This window comes from Nanorana parkeri, unplaced genomic scaffold, assembly GCF_000935625.1.
Source record: "Nanorana parkeri isolate BGI_ZX_2015 unplaced genomic scaffold, ASM93562v1 scaffold136, whole genome shotgun sequence".
In the NCBI taxonomy this organism is placed as follows: Eukaryota; Metazoa; Chordata; class Amphibia; order Anura; family Dicroglossidae; genus Nanorana; species Nanorana parkeri.
Genome location: NW_017306404.1, coordinates 2,061,494 through 2,079,825, shown reverse-complemented (window position 1 = coordinate 2,079,825; position 18,332 = coordinate 2,061,494). Strand labels below are relative to the sequence as shown.

Genomic DNA, 18,332 nt, shown 5'->3' with positions numbered 1-18,332 from the left:
CCCCAGCAATTTTGCTCTCGATATAGTGCTGTATGAGATTTTCGCCCTTTTCCTTCACCAAATGTATCTAGATACCATTGTTCGCAATGTTCTAAAAAAGCTATTGGTCAGAACTCTAGGTACCATCTGAAACAGAAAAATACACCTCAGCGGGACATTAATTTTTATTATATTAATTTTACCAATCAATGAATAATGAGGTCTATCGTTGCAAATCTTTCCGAATCTTATTCAAGAGGGGAATATAGTTATAACGAAACAGATCCTGATGGCAAGGAGAAAGATTAATCCCCAAATATTTCAATTTCTGAGCTTGCCACCTAAAGGGAAAAGTTGAATTCAAAGATTCTACCTCTCTAGATCGCTTGTTAACATTTAATATTTCCGACTTATCAAAATTGATCTTAAAATTCGATATCTCTCCATGTTACCGCAATGTCGCCATTAAATTTGGAAGGGTTATACAAGGTTGCTTGATATAAAACAATATATAATTTGCATAATGAATTCTAATTGCTTCAACAAAGATCTGTGAAAAATGTCGGTGAATGTGGGGTTCTTCTTAGCTTAACAGGATGTTCATTGCCAGGAATTCTGCATAATGTCAAGCAGTAAAGATGGATAATTCTAACAATGTAAGCACTGGTTACTAACTTTCAAAACTGTGGACAATCATCTTTAGATGTATCAGTATATTTGCATTTCAAGGGTCTACCTAAACAATCCATTCATATCTAAATTGTACAATACAATTGTAAAGGTTCCCACACACCTTACGATAATCGCGGGAAATCCCGCGATCGTACGATTATCGTAAGGTGTGTGGAAGCCGTGCGACCTCTACTACTGTAAGGTCGCACGACTTTGAACTTACGGACATGTTCGAAAACCCGCCGAGCATCGTACGACGTTCGGCGGGTTTGTGGCATGTCCGTACGATAACAGGCGTACGGGCCGGTGTGCGCAAGCGCACACTGCCCGTTCGGCATTGCGATCATCGCAAGTACGATCTGCCTATGCAAGATAGGCAGATTGTACGTTTTTTTAGGTACCTTACAACCATCGCAAGACAAAAGTCTTGCGATGGTTGTAAGGTGTGTGCCCAGCCTTACACACCTGTTAATGTTGGCTTTAAGTATGTGGGTGCAGCTTCTACTGGAGTCTAGTGACCCCCACAAAATCCTGTGATATAGCAAAGTCCATTCCCAGAACGTTTACTCTATTCAGCAGACACTTTAAAGTAATTGTTTATATTTATCGTCTGTATGTAGCTGAACAGTCTTTCCTTGAATATGGAATATATTCTATCACACTCATCTCATGATATGATGAATAAATAACTTGAGATACGGAAATTCCGGATTGTAGCAGAATAATACAATTCTAGAAACTTGAGAGACAGTCAATGTAACACAAGGAACTTCTCTGCAGTGACCATGTGGCTCCGCTCCAGCTCCTCTTCCCTGTCCTCTAGGCACTGAACAAACAGCAATCTAACTGAAGGTTTTCAAAAGATGTCTCTCTTTAGTCTCCCTCAGCTGCCTTCTTCCAGAAAGTTCTCTGTCAAATCATCCCCCCCCCCCCAAGCTATGCTGCAGGACCTTTCCCCCTGATGTCACATCCACACTCTAGGCCAGTGGCGTCACAAGGGGGGTGCGGCCCACACCCGGGTGCCACCATTGGAGGGGTGACACCAAAATGACTTAGTAATTTTGTAGTAAGGGAAGTAGTGCAGTAAAAGCTGCATTTTCTATTTTAGAAGTAGTGCTGGGAAATTACATTTAAAATCTAAAAACTTGAGTTATGCTTGTTCACACCATGTCCGGATCATGTCCAGACCAGAACAGTTTGTTCCTGGATCAAAAAAGCATCCCAATGTATCCCTATGGTATTTCTAGGCTCTGTTCACACTAGTGCAGTCCGTTTCGGTCCAGACAAAAAAAATACTGCTCGTCTCATTTTCTCTGGTCTGGAATGCACTGGAACGCATAAAAATGCATGCAAACGCACTGGAACCAAGTGCGTTTACAAATAAATTGACTTTTTGGGGGGAATTTCAATTACGGAGTGCTGGTGATGTCTATCGTTCATTGACTGTTGTACACGGCGCCATCCGCGATTGTCACTGCGAGCACCACTATTTTCACCTGGACCGGAAGCGCTGTAAGGAGTGCAGGGGGACCTACTGTTTTCTGGCGCACACATGTAAGACGCGTGTTTTAAAGACATTGCGGTCAAATGTGGAAAACTCGTGTAAAAGCGCGCAGAACCGTGCACAAAAATATGCATAATGTGTTTTTCAGGCTTTTACATTGAAGTCCATGGGTCCAAACGCTACAAAACGCCCCAAATAAGCTCAGGAACTTTTTTGGGCGACAGGCGTTTTGGAACTTGCGACAAATCACCTAGGTCTGAATGGGGGCTATTGAAATTAATGTGAATGTGTGCTAAACGTTGACAAAATGCCTAGGTGGTGCCATAGCACACCTGTTAAAATGCACATTTTAGGCCTGGGTCTCCAGGCTCCTAAAGAGTTAAAAAAAGAGACTTTTGAGGTACCACAAGGATCAGACCATATAGACTAAAACATCTCAAATTGTATTGAACATATCAAAACATCCTTAAAAAGATTAAAACATATTTTGTAGCCTTATTTTCCCATAAACCATCCACCTGGTAAACCTTTGTAAACCTGTATACAGAAGACCAGGTGGCAGCCTTGCAAATCTAGGAAACAGTTGCCTGCTACCAAAAACCCCAAGAAGCACTCACAGATCTAGTAGAGTGCACCAGAAGGGGTGGAGCCCAATCCTTAAGACCATAAGCTAAATTATTGATTTGCCTGAGCTACTGAGAAATGGTATAAGGAGAAGCTGGTTTTTCTTTGTGGGGACCATATGGGGTGACAAAGAGAAAGTTCATATTACTAATGAAAGTAGCGGCTGCAAGGTAGATACGAACTGCTTGGAGCTTTCTGATGTACTGGGCCCCCATGCAAGAAATCATGAAGGCCCCCCCCCGTTGCAGAGCATTGGCCTGCTGGGATCTGTAGTCCCAGGAGGCAATGTCGGTGCCTAGGCGGTTCCTAGGCTGGGCCCTCTTCTTCCTTTCCAGGCCCCCCAAGTAGCAGAACACCAGTGCCTGGTCACACATGCAACCACTGCGACCCTGGGGGTATAACAATGAAGGAATGCTGGGACTACTACACCCAACATGCCTTCATTGTCCCTGTACACCCCTCCACATCACCCAGGAAACTACAAGTTCCAGCATGCAAGCCCCCTGCAGTAGTTCCCTGGGTGATATGCGAGAGGTGTACAGGGACAGCGAGTGCATGCTGGGACTTGTAGTTTCTTGTATGATAGAAGGCTGTTTTAATCACTGTCCTCATGAAAATACCAGTAATGCAATGCCATTATAGTAAAGTAACTTTCAAGTTCAACTATATTCTATTCTATGTTTCTATAATGGCATTGTATTACTAGGCCGAGGCCCCAGTGCTGCCCCATCATTTGCCTGTGTTCACTGCCCGGCCCGCCTGCTTGTCACTGCGCGATGGCATGCGCAGCCCTCTCCCGCCCGCCCGTCTTTGCGCTCGGGGCAGCCGCACCATTGCCCTGCCGGCGTCAAGGCCCCTTCTGCCTTCCTGCCCCCCCAAGTAGTGGAACGCCAGGGCCCGGTCGCACATGCAACTGCTGCGACCCTGGTAGTTTTGCCACTGGATATGAAGCACAATCTTTTGGTTTAAAGGTGTAAGGCTGAAACCAACTTTGGAAGGAAGGAGCTTTTAGGCCTTAATATCACCTTATCCTTGTCTAAGTCCATAAAAGGTTCTTTACGGCACAAAGCCACCAGTTCAGGCACACACCTCAATGAGGCGAGAGCAACAAAGTATGTGACCTTCTGATTGTGGAATGGAGAATATCCTTGATAGGGTCAAAGGTAGTCTTTAAAGTTCAGAGAAAAACAAATTAAGATTGCACAGAGGTACAGATGGGCACACAGGGGGCAGCCTCATGGAAAACACTCTGTACAAAAGGTCTAAATTACAGATTGAGTGGCTAGCAGTCTTTGGAACAAGTACTGAGATCTGACCCTTGAGTCAGGCCTGATTTGTAAAGGTCAGGATTTGTCCCATTGATTATTTTTTGGGATAAAAAGTTTATTTCCTTTCCAGCAATAAAGGTTTGCTGGAAAGGAAATAAAAGTTTATTTCCTTTCATGTTACGAAGGCAGGCCTTGCGGCAAGTGGACTTCCTGGCTTTTTACATCGTAGGGATCACAAAGTCAGAGAGACCCCTGTCCCTCAAGATTTGAACCTTAAAAGCCACGGCGTTAAAGCCATTAACCATGAAACTTGATGGAAAACTGGTCCTTGGTACAGAGGATCTGGAAGAGCCCACCAAACATCTGCCAGAAGTCTGATCAGTTTGCAGTATCACACTCAACTGGTCCAGTCCGGAGTTATATTGATCATCAGAATTCACTCCATCGCGATCCTCCAACACAGACAAGTAAGAAGTATCTTGGGGGGGAAAGGCGTAGATCAGGTTGCACTGATCCTATGAATTCACCAGAACATCCACTGCTTCCTCCTGAGGATGTCTGCAAACAAAGACAAATGTGTCCAGTTTGTTGTTGAATCTGGAGACCACATCTGGTGACACAGGTTCTGCAATGCTTGCAGGTGTAGAGATCATTACCCCTGATCCAGGCACTGCCAGTTGAGGTAGCCTGCCTGCCAGCTGTCCACACCTGGGAGGTGAACGGCAAACAAGGCTGGAACATGAAGTTCTGCCCAGGACAGAATTCTTTCTACTTCTCTAGCCATGGAAAGACTTCTAGTGTCTCCCTGATGGTTGATGTACCCCCTCCCCCCCCCCTGTGGTGCTGTCTGACTGAATTCTAATGGGAGGACACCGTAGACAGGGTCTCCAGTGTTATAGGGATAGCCAAATCACTCACATCTCCAGAAGGCTGATCGGAAGACTGGATTCCTCTTGTGTCCAAGCCCTCTGTACAATAAAGGTGTCTAGGACTCTTCCTCAGATCTTCAGGCTGGCATCCATTGTGAGGTCCATTCAAGACAATGCAGTTGGTTGTGAGCTATTTACTCAGAGCAACCTCATCTTTTTTTTGAACCAAAACGGTGGGTATTATATCATGTTTATGTGCACTAAAATGTATTTAAAAGTTGTAATGTTGGGGAGCTCACAGCACTTGCACGGGGCTTTCCATAAACCAACAGTTTTTCTTTTTTCTCTTCAGGCAGCTCACAGGTGAAAAACACAAATATGGTATATTGTCTCACCAACTCAAGGTTGTCCCGTTCACTCACAGTGTCCTAGTCTGGACTTTAGCGTTTGCCTCAACAAAACGCCTCAGAGGTACTTCATATCCTTTAGCCACTTCCAGCATCTTTCCACACACCTTGTTTGCCTGGCTCTCTCAGCCTGTCAGCCTCCAGCCTCCCTGGCTGTTCCTTGTGTGGCTCCACCTCACTACCTGGCTTGGACTGGAGTTTTCATCCCACCCAGTGCTCTAAGAAATCTCATAAGCTCCAGATCCCGGCTACAATTAGGAAAACCTGAAAGAATCTGAAAAGCAAGGATCTTGCCTATAAAATGGTTTACATTCTGAATCCTCTCATCCCCTCTGGCTGAGAGTCCTGGGTGCCAAAGTTGCCATACTACACCGTGGCATTGCCATGCACTGCCACAAGTATGAAAGCATGTATGTTTTTTGGTCCGTTTTTGTGCATTGGCAGCCCATTCAAAATAAATGGGCTGCCTTAACATAACGAACGTTAACACAACTGAGAGCATTACCTGCTTGTTGACTGTTATCTCATTAGAATTGCATTGATTTCAGTGTGCTTCAAAAAATGTGACCACCAACAAGCAGTTACATCAATCTCTCCCAGCAAAGAGATTGTCTGTGTAACCCTAGACTAAGCATGTTTTCTAACACATTATCAGTTAATCTGTCTGCATTATTGCAATACTTGTAGTGTTTTTTAAACTTCCTTTAATTAGAACCTCTTTCACCAAAAGAAAATACCACTTTTATACAATGAAGGTCAAACAGAATATAAAAGGAAGAGCAGTGCAAAGTCAAGACCACATGCATAACATGCATATCAGTGCACACATTTGGAAGCACTTTGCTGCATGTCATGATGCGGAAGCTAAGCACCATTATACAAGTTGGGCTTCAACCCTGGATGCACTACTTGATAATATACTGAACTATATAGAGTAGTGACTGACACATAGGGAAACATGTAACTAAAGCTAATCTTTGTGTAATCTGGGTGTAGACTCCTCCATGACGACATCACGGAGCTGGTGGATGTTAGAGACCTTGCGCTCCCCCACCTTCCGTTTGAGGATGCCCCACAGATGCTCAATAGGGTTTAGGTCTGGAGACATGCTTGGCCAGTCCATCACCTTTACTCTCAGCTTCTTTAGCAAGGCAGTGGTCATCTTGGAGGTGTGTTTGGGGTCGTTATGTTGGAATACTGCCCTGCGGCCCAGTCTCCGAAGGGAGAGTATCATGCGCTGCTTCAGTATGTCACAGTACATGTTGGCATTCATGGTTCTCTCAATGAACTGTAGCTCCCCAGTGCACTCATGCAGCCCCAGACCATGGCAAGGTCTCTAACATCCACCACCTCCGTGATGTCGTCAATCGAAGAGCACTCCAGTGGCAACCTGTGAAGCTCTGGTGAACTCCATGCCCAAGAGGGTTAAGGCAGTGCTGGAAAATAATGGTGGACACACAAAATATTGACACTTTGGGCCCAATTTAGACATTTTCACTTAGGGGTGTAGTCACTTTTGTTGCCAGCGGTTTAGACATTAATGGCTGGGTGTTGAGTTATTTTGAGGGGACAGCAAATGTACACTGATATACAAGCTGTACACTCATAACTCCATTTTGGTGCATCCCTTAACAGAAGTATTTATTCAGAAGATGTGTACTATTAATACATCTGAAAGCCCAAGGTGACGCATAACCTTATTTTTCACTCTGCCACAGTACTTGCCTCATGTTGGTTAATAAGATGATACTAAAGGTTTGGCCAAGCAGTGACATTTTCTAAAGTGTCAATCTTTAAATGTAATTAAAAACAGAACACAAACTATAGGAGCCATAAAGATGAGTATGTAAGCATGTAGTAGTAAATCAAAATCACACATGATATTGAATTGTTTGTGCTGTCACCAAACACTGGAACATAAATCCTTGGTGCTTATACAGTATACATATACATTAAATATAAGAAAAAAGTAGTACCTGTCAGGCCCGTCTTCCCCGCATGGCCACCAAGGCCATAGCCTCTGGGCAGAAGGGCGTAGAGGGGCGGGACAGCTGATACCGATACTAATCTAGTAAAGGCCGATACTTGCCCTTTACATTTTTTAGAAAGTTTGGCTGCCTGAGATTCTGTGCTTGCTGGGCGACCTCAGGCAGCTGTCTTTGAATGCGACGGTCCAGCTACACATTGCCTCCTCCTCCTTCCCGGCGATGGCACAGGACAGTCCCACACCCACCAGCACAGTCCTGGAGCCTTGCACAAGCCCGGATCCCAACCGTTGAGCCCTAGAGAGCCCAGCAGCGGCATGCAGAGCCCTGGAGAGACCCACACGCAGTCCTGGTGAGACTTGCATGCATCCTTGGTGTGACCTGCACACATCCCGCTGAGACCCACATGCAGCCCTGGAGAGACCCACACGCAGCCCTGGAGAGACTTTCATGCATCCCTGGTGAGTGTGGTGAGGTTTGGAGGGGAGGGGGGCGCATTGAGGAACCTGGCCTTGGGGCAGCAGATAGTAAATCCGGCCCTGCCTGACATTCATGTAATACCAGAATATCAGCACCGTGAGGCATAGTCATTCTAGAACTACCTATCCTGTAGATAATTCTATGTAACCTTTTGTTCTGAAGTGAACTCCCCACTCTTCTATGTCAGTGAAGCATCCAGTCTCCACACCTCTATAACCTTTTAGCAATGGAAACAAGCTAATGCGTCATATGTCTCCCCACGCCCAGGACTGCTTTCCTCTTTAAAAGAATAACAAAGATGCAGAGCATGTTAAAAAGAAAAGGAAGGTTTTTTTTAATACATTGTGAAGATGTATTTGCAAATAATTTAATGTCATGGACCGAGTGCCTGACAGCTGTACGAGAGAGGAGGGGACCTGGCGGCATACCTTATCCCGCCGGGTGAATGCCCCCTCCTCTATCTGCTGGCTTCCATCACCGAGATGGCCGTTGGCAGCTAAGTGAGCGTGACTTTATTACGCGCATGCGTGATGAGATCTTGGCGGGTGACACCCGGTGGCCGCTCCGGGTGATGCCCAGCCTAGGGACGCACCTGAAACAAGCTTAACTAGTTTCTCATTCCCCTGGCAGCTGGTACTCTACTCAGCTGTACAATGCCGGCAGAATGTGGTTGGGCCCTTTGCCTCCTCACAATTCGGCGCCATGAAGGAGGAGGAGGCAATGTGCGTCCGGACAGGCACTATCAAAGATAGCTGCCTGAGGACCCCAGCACGCTCAGGACCTCAGGCATCTGAACTTCCTGAAAAATGTAAAGGGCCAGTATCGGGGCATTTTTAGGAGTATAAGATACTAGTATCGGTACATCCCTAATACACATTATTATTATTATTAGAGGTGCACCGAAATTGAATTTTTAGAACCGAAACGAAACCGAAATAAAAACAAAATGTCAGGCCGAAACCGATTTTTTAAGAAGTGTTGCGACATCCAGACAGATATGTCATACACACACTATATTGCCAAAAGTATTGGGACGCCTTCCTTTACACGCACATGAGCTTTAATGGCATCTCAGTCTTAGTCCGTAGGGTTCAATATTTTGTTGGCCCACCCTTTGCAGCTATAACAGCTTTATCTCTTCTGGGAAGGCGTTTACAAGGTTTAAGAGTGTGTCTATGGGAATGTTTGACCATTCTTCCAGAAGCGCATTTGTGAGGTCAGGTACTGATGTTGGAGAAGGCTTGGCTCGCAGTCTCTGCGCTAATTCATCCCAAATGTGTTCTATCGGGTTGAGGTCAGGACTCTGTGCAGGCCAGTCAAGTTCCTCCACCCCAAACTCGCTCATCCATGTCTTTATGGACCTTGCTTTGTGCACTGGTGCGCAGTCATGTTGGAACAGGAAGGGGACATCCCCAAGCTGTTCCCACAAAGTTGGGAGCATGAAATTGTCCAAAATGTCTCGGTCTGCTGATGCCTTAAAAGTTCCCTTCACTGGAACTAATGGGCCAAGCCCAACCCCTGAAAAACAACCCTACACCATGATCCCCGCCACCAAACTTTACATTTGACACAATGGAGTCAGGGAAGACCGGTCTCCTGGCAACCGCCAAACCCACACACATCCATCAGATTGCCAGATAGAGAAGCATAATTTGTCACTCCAGAGAACACGTCTACACTTCTCTAGAGTCCAGTGGCGGTGTGCTTTACACCACTGCATTTGACGCTTTGCATTGCACTCGATGATGTAAGGCTTGGATGCAGCTGCTTGGCCATGGAAACCCATTCTATGAAGCTCTCTGCACACTGTTGTTGTGCCAATCTGAATGCCTCATGAAGTTTGGATGTCTGTAGCGATTGACTCTGCAAACAGTTGGCGACTTCTGCGCACTGTGCGCTTCAGCATGCGCTGATCCCGCTCTGTTATTTTACGTGGCTTACAACTTTGTGGCTGAGTTGCTGTTGTTCCCAGTTGCTTCCACTTTGTTATAATACGACTAACAGTTGATCGTGGAATATTTAGTAGCAAGGAAATTTCACAGATGGACAGGTGGCAACCTATCACGGTACCACGCTTGAATTCACTGAGCTCCTGAGAGCGACCCATTCTTTCACAAATGTTTGTAGAAGCAGTCTGCATGCCTAGGTACTTGATTTTATACACCTGTGGCCATGGAGGTGATTGGAACACCTGAATCCAATGATTTGGAGGGGTGTCCCAATACTTTTGGCATTATACAGGGTTATTCACTAAAGAGTGAAGAGTTTGGAGAAGGCAGGAGAAGTCAACAATCAAGGACAAAATAGCTGATTTGGAAAAATTCTCCAATTCAGCTCACTTTCCAGTTCAGCTATGTTTACCTAGATTGTTCACTTCTGCTGTCTTCTCCAACCTCTTCACCCTTTTGTTATTAACCCTGATAGTGTATATATAATATGTAATCATTAAGAAGCTTTAGTGAGAGGTGCCACCTTTTAAAGAACTTAAATATTTAATAATTTGACAATAACTTTATGAATAATTTCCCTACCTATTTTTATTTCATTGTTTAAAGGTTATATAAGGTTTTGGTATGTGGTACAATATTTTAATATATACTCTTGATTAAAATTATAGGCTGACAAATGGGCAAAAGTGTTTGTTTTTTTTGTGTTTTTTGAAAAAAAAAGTAAAATGATTTAAAAAAATAATAATCTGTGCACAAAAAATATACCAGCAGTTGTTTACAAGCAACGCTTTATAATCACCATATCATTATTGTGATCACAAAATTGTGAACCACACCGATTAGATCCTGTTTATCAGTGGGGAATGGAGCTGTCATGAACACTTGAGGAGAGGATAGGCTAGAAATTAGAAGGAGAGAGGAGGAGGAAGAGATGCAAACTACCGAGAGCACCTTTCTGCCAAAAGCCTGGTCACAACAGGAGAGGAAGACAACTCTGCAGTGCTATACCAGAATCTGGAACTGAAACTTGCACTTATGGGGGCCTCACAGGCTCTAGGGCTGCAGTAGGGTTGCCACCTGTCCGGGATTCACCAGGACAGTCCAGGTTTTAATTCTTGTGTGCGGGTTTCAGGCCACCTGAACCCAGACAGAGCGGAAATGGAAGGAGCGAACCGAAAGGAGGATTCAGATTCTGTGTGGCGGGCTGAGGAGGAGGAGGAGAAATAGAGAAGAGGCTGGAGACTGAAGGTGCTATGTGGCTGTGAGGACTGGAGCTAGAGCCAGGAGAGAGAGGCTGTCTAGGTGTATGGTGGCTGTGAAGGGTTAGTGTCCTGGGACTAACAAGAGGGAGCTGAGGAGTTCTGAACAGGCAGAGAGAGCAGAACGGGGAGGGGAAGAGGGGGGTGCCATTACAAAACAGAAAACGCACTGGAGCAGTGGGAGAGGAGGGGGTTGCCGAGTGGATTAATTCAAGGGAGCAGTGGTGCTTTTGGTTACTGCTGAGAAGGGTGGAAGTGAGGAGGGGCACAAAGATACTACAGCATCACTGCCACTGTTGCTATGGGCACTGCTACTGTGGGCACTGCTACTGTATATACTGTTTGCACTGTTATTGATGGCACTGCTACTGTAGGCTCTGTTACTGCTTCCCCATCCCAGCAGCCTGCACACAGGGCACTTCACCTCGGCCAACTTATTCTTAGCTATAGCCCCCGCTCCCACCACTCTGGTGCATGGTTGGGTGAAGCACCAGCTTCCTCGTCAGGAGAAAGAAGGAGGGGACTATTTTTCCTATTTCAGCTGCCGCAGAGGAATACTAGGAGCTGAGGCAACCAATTATTAAGTTTTAGTTCCGGCCTTCACAGGGCCGCCCCAGAGTGCAGATTGATATCAGCAATTTTTCCCTAGCAAACACGTGAGTGTTTCAGAATGGCGGCGGTGTTGCCGGAGATCCTGTTTAAATGTGACAAATAAGTGCCGGTGCCGAGCTAGGACTTCCGTCAGCTGCATTTCATTCGCAGCGAAGTGAGTGAGGTGTGATATGGGCCATGTTGCATCATGGGGTAGCTGCGGGCAGGTTATCGCTGGGGACGGAGTACACGTACCTACAGGAAGACCAAGATAGAGAAGCGCTGCAAGTGCCAGAGTGTACTATGCATTAAACAGCAAGGGTAGAGCTAAGGGTGGCAGTGTACAGAGTGTGGTGGAGCGGAGAAGGGCAATGTATGGAATTATACGGAGCTGAGGGTGTCAGTGTATGGAGTGTGGCGGAGCTGAGAGTGGCCGTGTCTGGAATGTGACGGAGCTGAGGGTGGCAGTGTATGGAGTGTGGCAGAGCTGAGGGTGGCAGTGTATGGAGTGTTGGCGGAGCTGAGGGTGGCAATGTATGGAGTGTTGGCGGAGCTCAGGGTGGCAATGTATGGAATGTGGCAAAGCTGAGGGTGGCAGTCTATGGAATTAGGGGGATCTGAAGGTGGCAGTGTATGAAATTAGGGGAAGCTGAGGGTGGCAGTGTACGGAATTAGGCGGAGCTGAGGGTGGCAGTGTACGGTATTAGGCGGAGCTGAGGGTGGCAGTGTACGAAATTAGGGGAAGCTGAGGGTGGCAGTGTACGGAATTAGGCGGAGCTGAGGGTGGCAGTTTACGGAATTAGGCGGTGCTGAGGGTGGCAGTGTATGGAATTAGGGGGAGCTGAGCTTGACAGTGTATGGAATTAGGGGAAGCTGACTTTGACAGTGTATGGAATTAGGGGAAGCTGAGCTTGACAGTGTATGGAATTAGGGGGAGATGAGGGTGGCAGTGTATGGAATGTGGAGGAACTGAGTGTGGCAGTGTATGGCGTGTGGCTGAGCCGAGGGCGGCAATGTATGGTGTGTGGTGGAGCCGAGGGTGGCAGTGCATTTGAGTTTCGCCTAAGGCCTCACAAAGTCTAGAGCTGCCTCTGACAGCATGTGATGGCATCAGTGCAGTACACTGTAAACAACTGCCTGGACTCTGGGTAGGAAAAAATGAGGGTTTTTTTTTTTTTTTTTAGACATGGAGTGGCTGAAATTATTTGCAACTTGTTACTCTTGTATATCTAGCTGCTTCTGTATTTCACATTGCAATACAAAGCTGGCTATGTCATTTACTGAAATTGGCCTTCTTTCTATCTTCCATTGCATTAAAGTTGCCAACATGTTCTCTAGTACAGAAGGGTAGGAAAACAGTTTTGAAGCACAGACAGGGCAAGTGCTGTGTTTTTTTCTTGGAAATATAACATGCAAATATTGTTGTAGAGAAAAATGTATTTAGCACTGTCTGCATTTAGAAGCTGAAATGAGTATGCATCTCCAATGCTTTTATGTGGAAATTTATGTTTGGTAACATAGCTTCTCTATACTGGTTTGTGGGTAGGTCAAGAGAATTTAGCAGCAGCTAGTATGGCTGCAAGGTTGCCTGCAGCAGCCTGTTACATGTGATTCCAATTTAAAGCAGATAATTACACTCAAAAATCAAATTCTACCAATTCATCCTTCTATGTGTGATGATTAATAATAATAATAATAATAATAATAATAATAACAGACGTGTCAGGAGTAAAATGCTGTGATTGTAAAATACTTACACTTGAAGAGCATTTACTTCCTGCTTTGAAATTACTTCAGTTTGCCAACGCAATGCACACTGGGATTGCTTTGTCATCAGCAGAGCATTGCTGGAAAATCTAATCTGCAATCTCATGAGATCTCAAGGAAAGGCATTTTCCTCACCTGAGATGATGTGCATGGTCACATGTAGTATGTCCTAGCCACATGTGCCGGAAATTAAGGAAGTAATAGGAGATCTAGTAACCTGCCCTTAGTTAACATGGCAACTGTCAGAAGCCTAGGAAAGAAAATAGAAATAAGGTATGCAAAGAATACAAAAAGCCAGCAATTAGCTAGAAGTATGTGTTTGTAGAATGTCATTACTAAACATTTCTAAAGGCGTGCTTGTTGTTATTTTAAAGATATGGGATATGACAGCCTAACAACCAGAAGTGAGCAAATCAGCATTCAAACTTTGAATCTGTTGCATTGATTTGCTTATTTCTAGTTCTGAGGCCTCTTCTGAAAACCTAACATTTAACATTCTCAACTTTTAAATCCCATGCTCAAAAGCAAAGGATTGTGCAAACATAGCCAATAAAGTGTTGTCAAAGGCTTCTTTGCAAATTAATAGACTACCTTGTCTAGTGAGACAATTCCTGCATAACTTTTAAATGTAGTTTTGAGTTAAATATGAACTCCTGGTGCAAAAACCTTCAATTAAATATATTTCTCAATAACCACAAAGGATATAAATCAACTTTGTGTTCACCAAATTCCTTCGCAAACACAATTATTACCTTGTAAAAGCAGTGACATCATCACTGGGCTGCACATAACCTGTTCAGAGAGCAGAACTGTGAGAGGAACCCATCAGGTCCACCCACTACTGGCTGCCTGCAGAAAACTACAGAAGGAGGCGGATACAAGACCCGTCACCCTGCACAAGGAGAGAGAGCAGGAGTGACTGGTCTTTAGTACAGGAAGATCCTCTACAGAGGCAAATTTTCAAACTGGATTACTGCAGAGATCTGGAAAAAAATACACAAAACACACCAAGATTCAGGCTTCCTGATTGGCCAGGAAGACGGATTCATGTTCCCCCGCAGCACTATCGGTCAGAGGAAATCTCCCTCTGACCGGAAGTTCCTATATTGAGGAAGGTATTGGAGCACTAGCATCGGTGCATGCCTAGTTATAATGAAAGATCAATACCACTGAATACATTTAAAACACACCTCCACAGTAAACAGTAAATCAGGTGATGTTAGACATACTGTATTATATATATTGTTTTTGGGGCCTGTTGCCTAGAAATGACCTTTAACCTGTTGCCGTCCACCCGCTACAAAAAAACGGTTGGACCCGCATTTGCGGGTTGCAGTCTCCAGACGGCATTTTATTTCTGCTCGCGCGCACATGCGCAGAAAAATCCCGTTCAATGCAAAGAGCCGTTACCGGCTGTTTCCCATACACACGATCGGTGGCTCTATAGCCTACCAATCGCGTGTATGTGCTGGCTGCGTGAACCCCCTCCCCCCCTCACCTGTCATCTGGCTGCTATAGCCAGAGAGAAGAAGCTGATGAAGCAGATCTTTGCTTCATCAGCTTCTTTTGAGGTCCCAAGGTGACATTAGGGGTCTTAGAGATCCCCAATGTCTCCATAAAGAGGAACTGGCAGTGTGCCTTTGCTATTCTATAGGGGGATTGTTATCCCCCTATGTCATAGCAATAACAATAAGTGTAAAAAAAAAAAAAACATAAAGAGTAAAAAAATAAGTCACATATAAAAAAAGTTTTAAAAAACCCCCAAATTTTTAAGTCCCCCACCCCCACATTTACACACATATAAACGTAAATACACGTTCACGGCGCCAGCATGCGAAAACGACAATTGCGCTACACGTTACATATCGTCACGAACGTCGGAGTGAGAGCAATCATTTTAGGGCTGTCAATCACTGGTAACACTAAACTGATGAGCAGTAAAAGCTTGTAAAGCGTCGCCCATGGCCAATTTTGGGTATTGTATTTTTTTGAGGTTTCGCGCGTGCGCAATTTTAAGGCTTGACATGTTTGGTGTCTTTTTACCCGACGTGACCCCGTCTTTTATATTTTACCAAAAATTGGGTAATAATAAATGTTTTATCATTTTAATATTGGGGAAACAGTTTTAAAAAAAAATTTGGTAATTTTCCCTTAATATAGTTACAAATAAAACCCCCAGTGGTTATTAAATACCACCAAAAGAAAGCTCTGTCTGTCTCCAAAAAATTGTATAAAATTTATTTCAGTACAGCGTTGCATGACAGAATAAACGTCAAAGTACTGCAGCGCTGAACACTGAAAAATGGCCTGGATGGGAAGGGGGTTTAATACCGCGGACTTGAAGCGGTTAAAGCAACCTGTTCCAATGCAAACATTCTAAAACCAAGCATTACCTGTAAAAGAAAAGTGTACATACTCTCCTTTGCCACACCACCAAGTGCCACTCAAAGCCTAAAAACCTTCTGCTGATATCCGCACTGAAAGCAACATCTCCTGGGTTCCTTTCAGCTCGCAATTTTTCCTCCCCCTGACCTCCACCTATTATAGGATACAGTAATGATAGGGAGGTCAGGAGAATGAACCAGTAAGAGTTGTTGGGGACCCAGGAGGTCGGCATTCCCTGAAGTGCAGGTTTCAGCCAAAGGTTTCTCATTCAGCAGTATGAGCAGCAGGAAAGGAGAGTATGCATGCTTTTCTTTTAGTGGCAAGTCTAGGTTTGAATATTTTTGTAGAGTGAAAGAGCTGTTTTATACAAACATTTTTAATGGTAAATGGTTTATAGTTTCCTTAAACTTGATGTTAAATTGGACCTTTGCTCAAAAGGTCAATGTTAACAGTCATGCAGCGGTGAAGAAATATATATAGACTAATAGAAATATTGCTGCCCCAAGCTTCCTCCCATGATGATCATTTAACCAAAGTCATGGGTCCTTGGTCACGTGATCTTTAAATCCGAACTCATGTTATGCTGCATCAGACATGTAATGTTATCAAAATCAAATACAGATTCAGCTCTGTGTGCTGAATGGATGCCTGAGTTAAAGGTTGATCCTTCAGGTCTTGTTCACACCGAAAGCATGTAGAACGGTAGCTGCTGGAACAAACCGCGATCGCTGAGGAACTTCCCCCCGCGTTTTGGGGTGGGAGGGGGCGTGACGGCGCATTGTATTCAATGGCACCGCTTCCGCGCCACATACCCCCCGCAGTGCGATCGGACGCCTGGCAAAACTTTCCGTTCCACTGCAAACGCGAAAAATAAGGCTTGCCCTATATTTTGCGTTTGCAGTGGAACGCGGCAAAGTTTTGCCACACATTCGATCGCACTGCGGGCGGAGGGGCGTGGAAGCGGTGCCATTGAATACAATGCACCGCCATGCCCCCTCCCTAAAACACGGGGGACGTTTCTCAGCGATTGCGGTGCGTTCCAGCAGCTACCGCTCTAGAACGCACACGCTTTCGGTGTGAACAAGCCCTTTTATTTTTGGTCTGTTCTGTAAAGCTTCCTTGATAATCTAGTAACAATCTTTGTTTCTTTTGGCTTCTACTCTCCATCTGTTTGCATACATCACCCTGTCTGTCATGCATTCTGTCATGCATTCTGTCATGCATACATCACCCTGTCTGTCTTGCATTCATAGGCCCATATATTAAGCTGCAGGAACTATATTAAATAGCTGATTAACCACTGAAAGTTTTTTTCTCATGAATAAGTATTTTATTTCATGAAGTGTTATTTTATCTACATCTGGAATGGATCCTTTCTTTGCTTTCCTTAAGATGTAGAAGCTCACATTTAACACCAGCCAAAAGATAGCAGTTTTTAGGGATTAATGATCTTTGTAAATTGACTTGTACATACAAAATACCACAGAAACTAATATAAAACTGCATATAGAAAATGTAACTAATCCACATGATAAAACCTTTAATAAAACTATAAAATGTGATTTTAAATGTAAAAATTAGAAGGCTGTATGTCGTATAGATATTGATATACTTTTTTTTTGCTGGTAGGCCACCTAATTTGACCTGCATAGTTTACAATTCTGTCCTGAATGCCTATTAATTTTAGCAGTGCCACAGTGTCAGGACGACTGTACCTGGCTTGTCAAAAGGCTACATTTGTTTATCAGCTGTTACTAGTGAGGCTTAACCAAGAACATTACCTTGGAGGGTTACTGCATGGATAATGAAAGAAATTAGGAACTGAATTAGTTTAAAATTTCTAATAGAGGATATTACATGAACTCATGTAGTGAATGAAACCTACATATTTTCCTGAATATAAAAACGTATGCATTATCTGTGGCACTGCTAAAAGTCACACTGTTATATGAGGTCTCATGTATAAGGACCAAAGCGATCCCAACACAACTACTAGGTGTAAGGTTTACTAAAACGTCTGCTGAGAAAACCATATGTCTTTGAAGGTCTCTCCTTAGACCTAGTCCTAGCAGGAAAATCATATTGAGGAATATTAGACTAGTGGTGCTATCATCTACGTCTTTTGTTGTAGGCTTTTTTTTCTAGTTGCTGAGATATATAGTAAAAATAACTATTTTAAAGAGTACTTGCAGGGTATGTTACCGCCATCTGTTGCCCACTAAAAACATTTATTTATCTCCAATTAACTCTGGTCCTATTTTTTTTCCATTATATCATATGAGTTGCTCTTCAACCCTGAAGCCAGTAGCCGAAAAATACTAGATAGACATCATGTTACAAACTAGATGATGGCCTCTATTTCTCGGCCACCCCATAGCAACCCAGTGTCTTTAGCTTGTCAATCAGTACCTGGCCATATCTTGTCTTGTCATCTGCTTTCTTGCTGAAACCCTCCTACAGGGAGCTGCAGTGTCTGGGAAGGGGAACATGTGCAGCGCTAAAGGGGGATTTGGCTCAGTCGGGGAAGGTAAAGGCAGTTTTGTCATCTTACGTTGAAGCTTGTGCATCACATAGTAAAGATATGTTTAGACTG

At 44.3% G+C, this 18,332-nt stretch overlaps 1 protein-coding gene across 1 annotated transcript in view; it reads left to right on the top strand.

Moving 5' to 3' along the window:
- Nucleotides 1-18,332, top strand: part of LOC108785010 (serine/threonine-protein kinase D3-like) — an 85,734-nt gene that overhangs the window by 16,780 nt on the left and 50,622 nt on the right. The gene's annotated exons all lie outside the window — the stretch shown is intronic.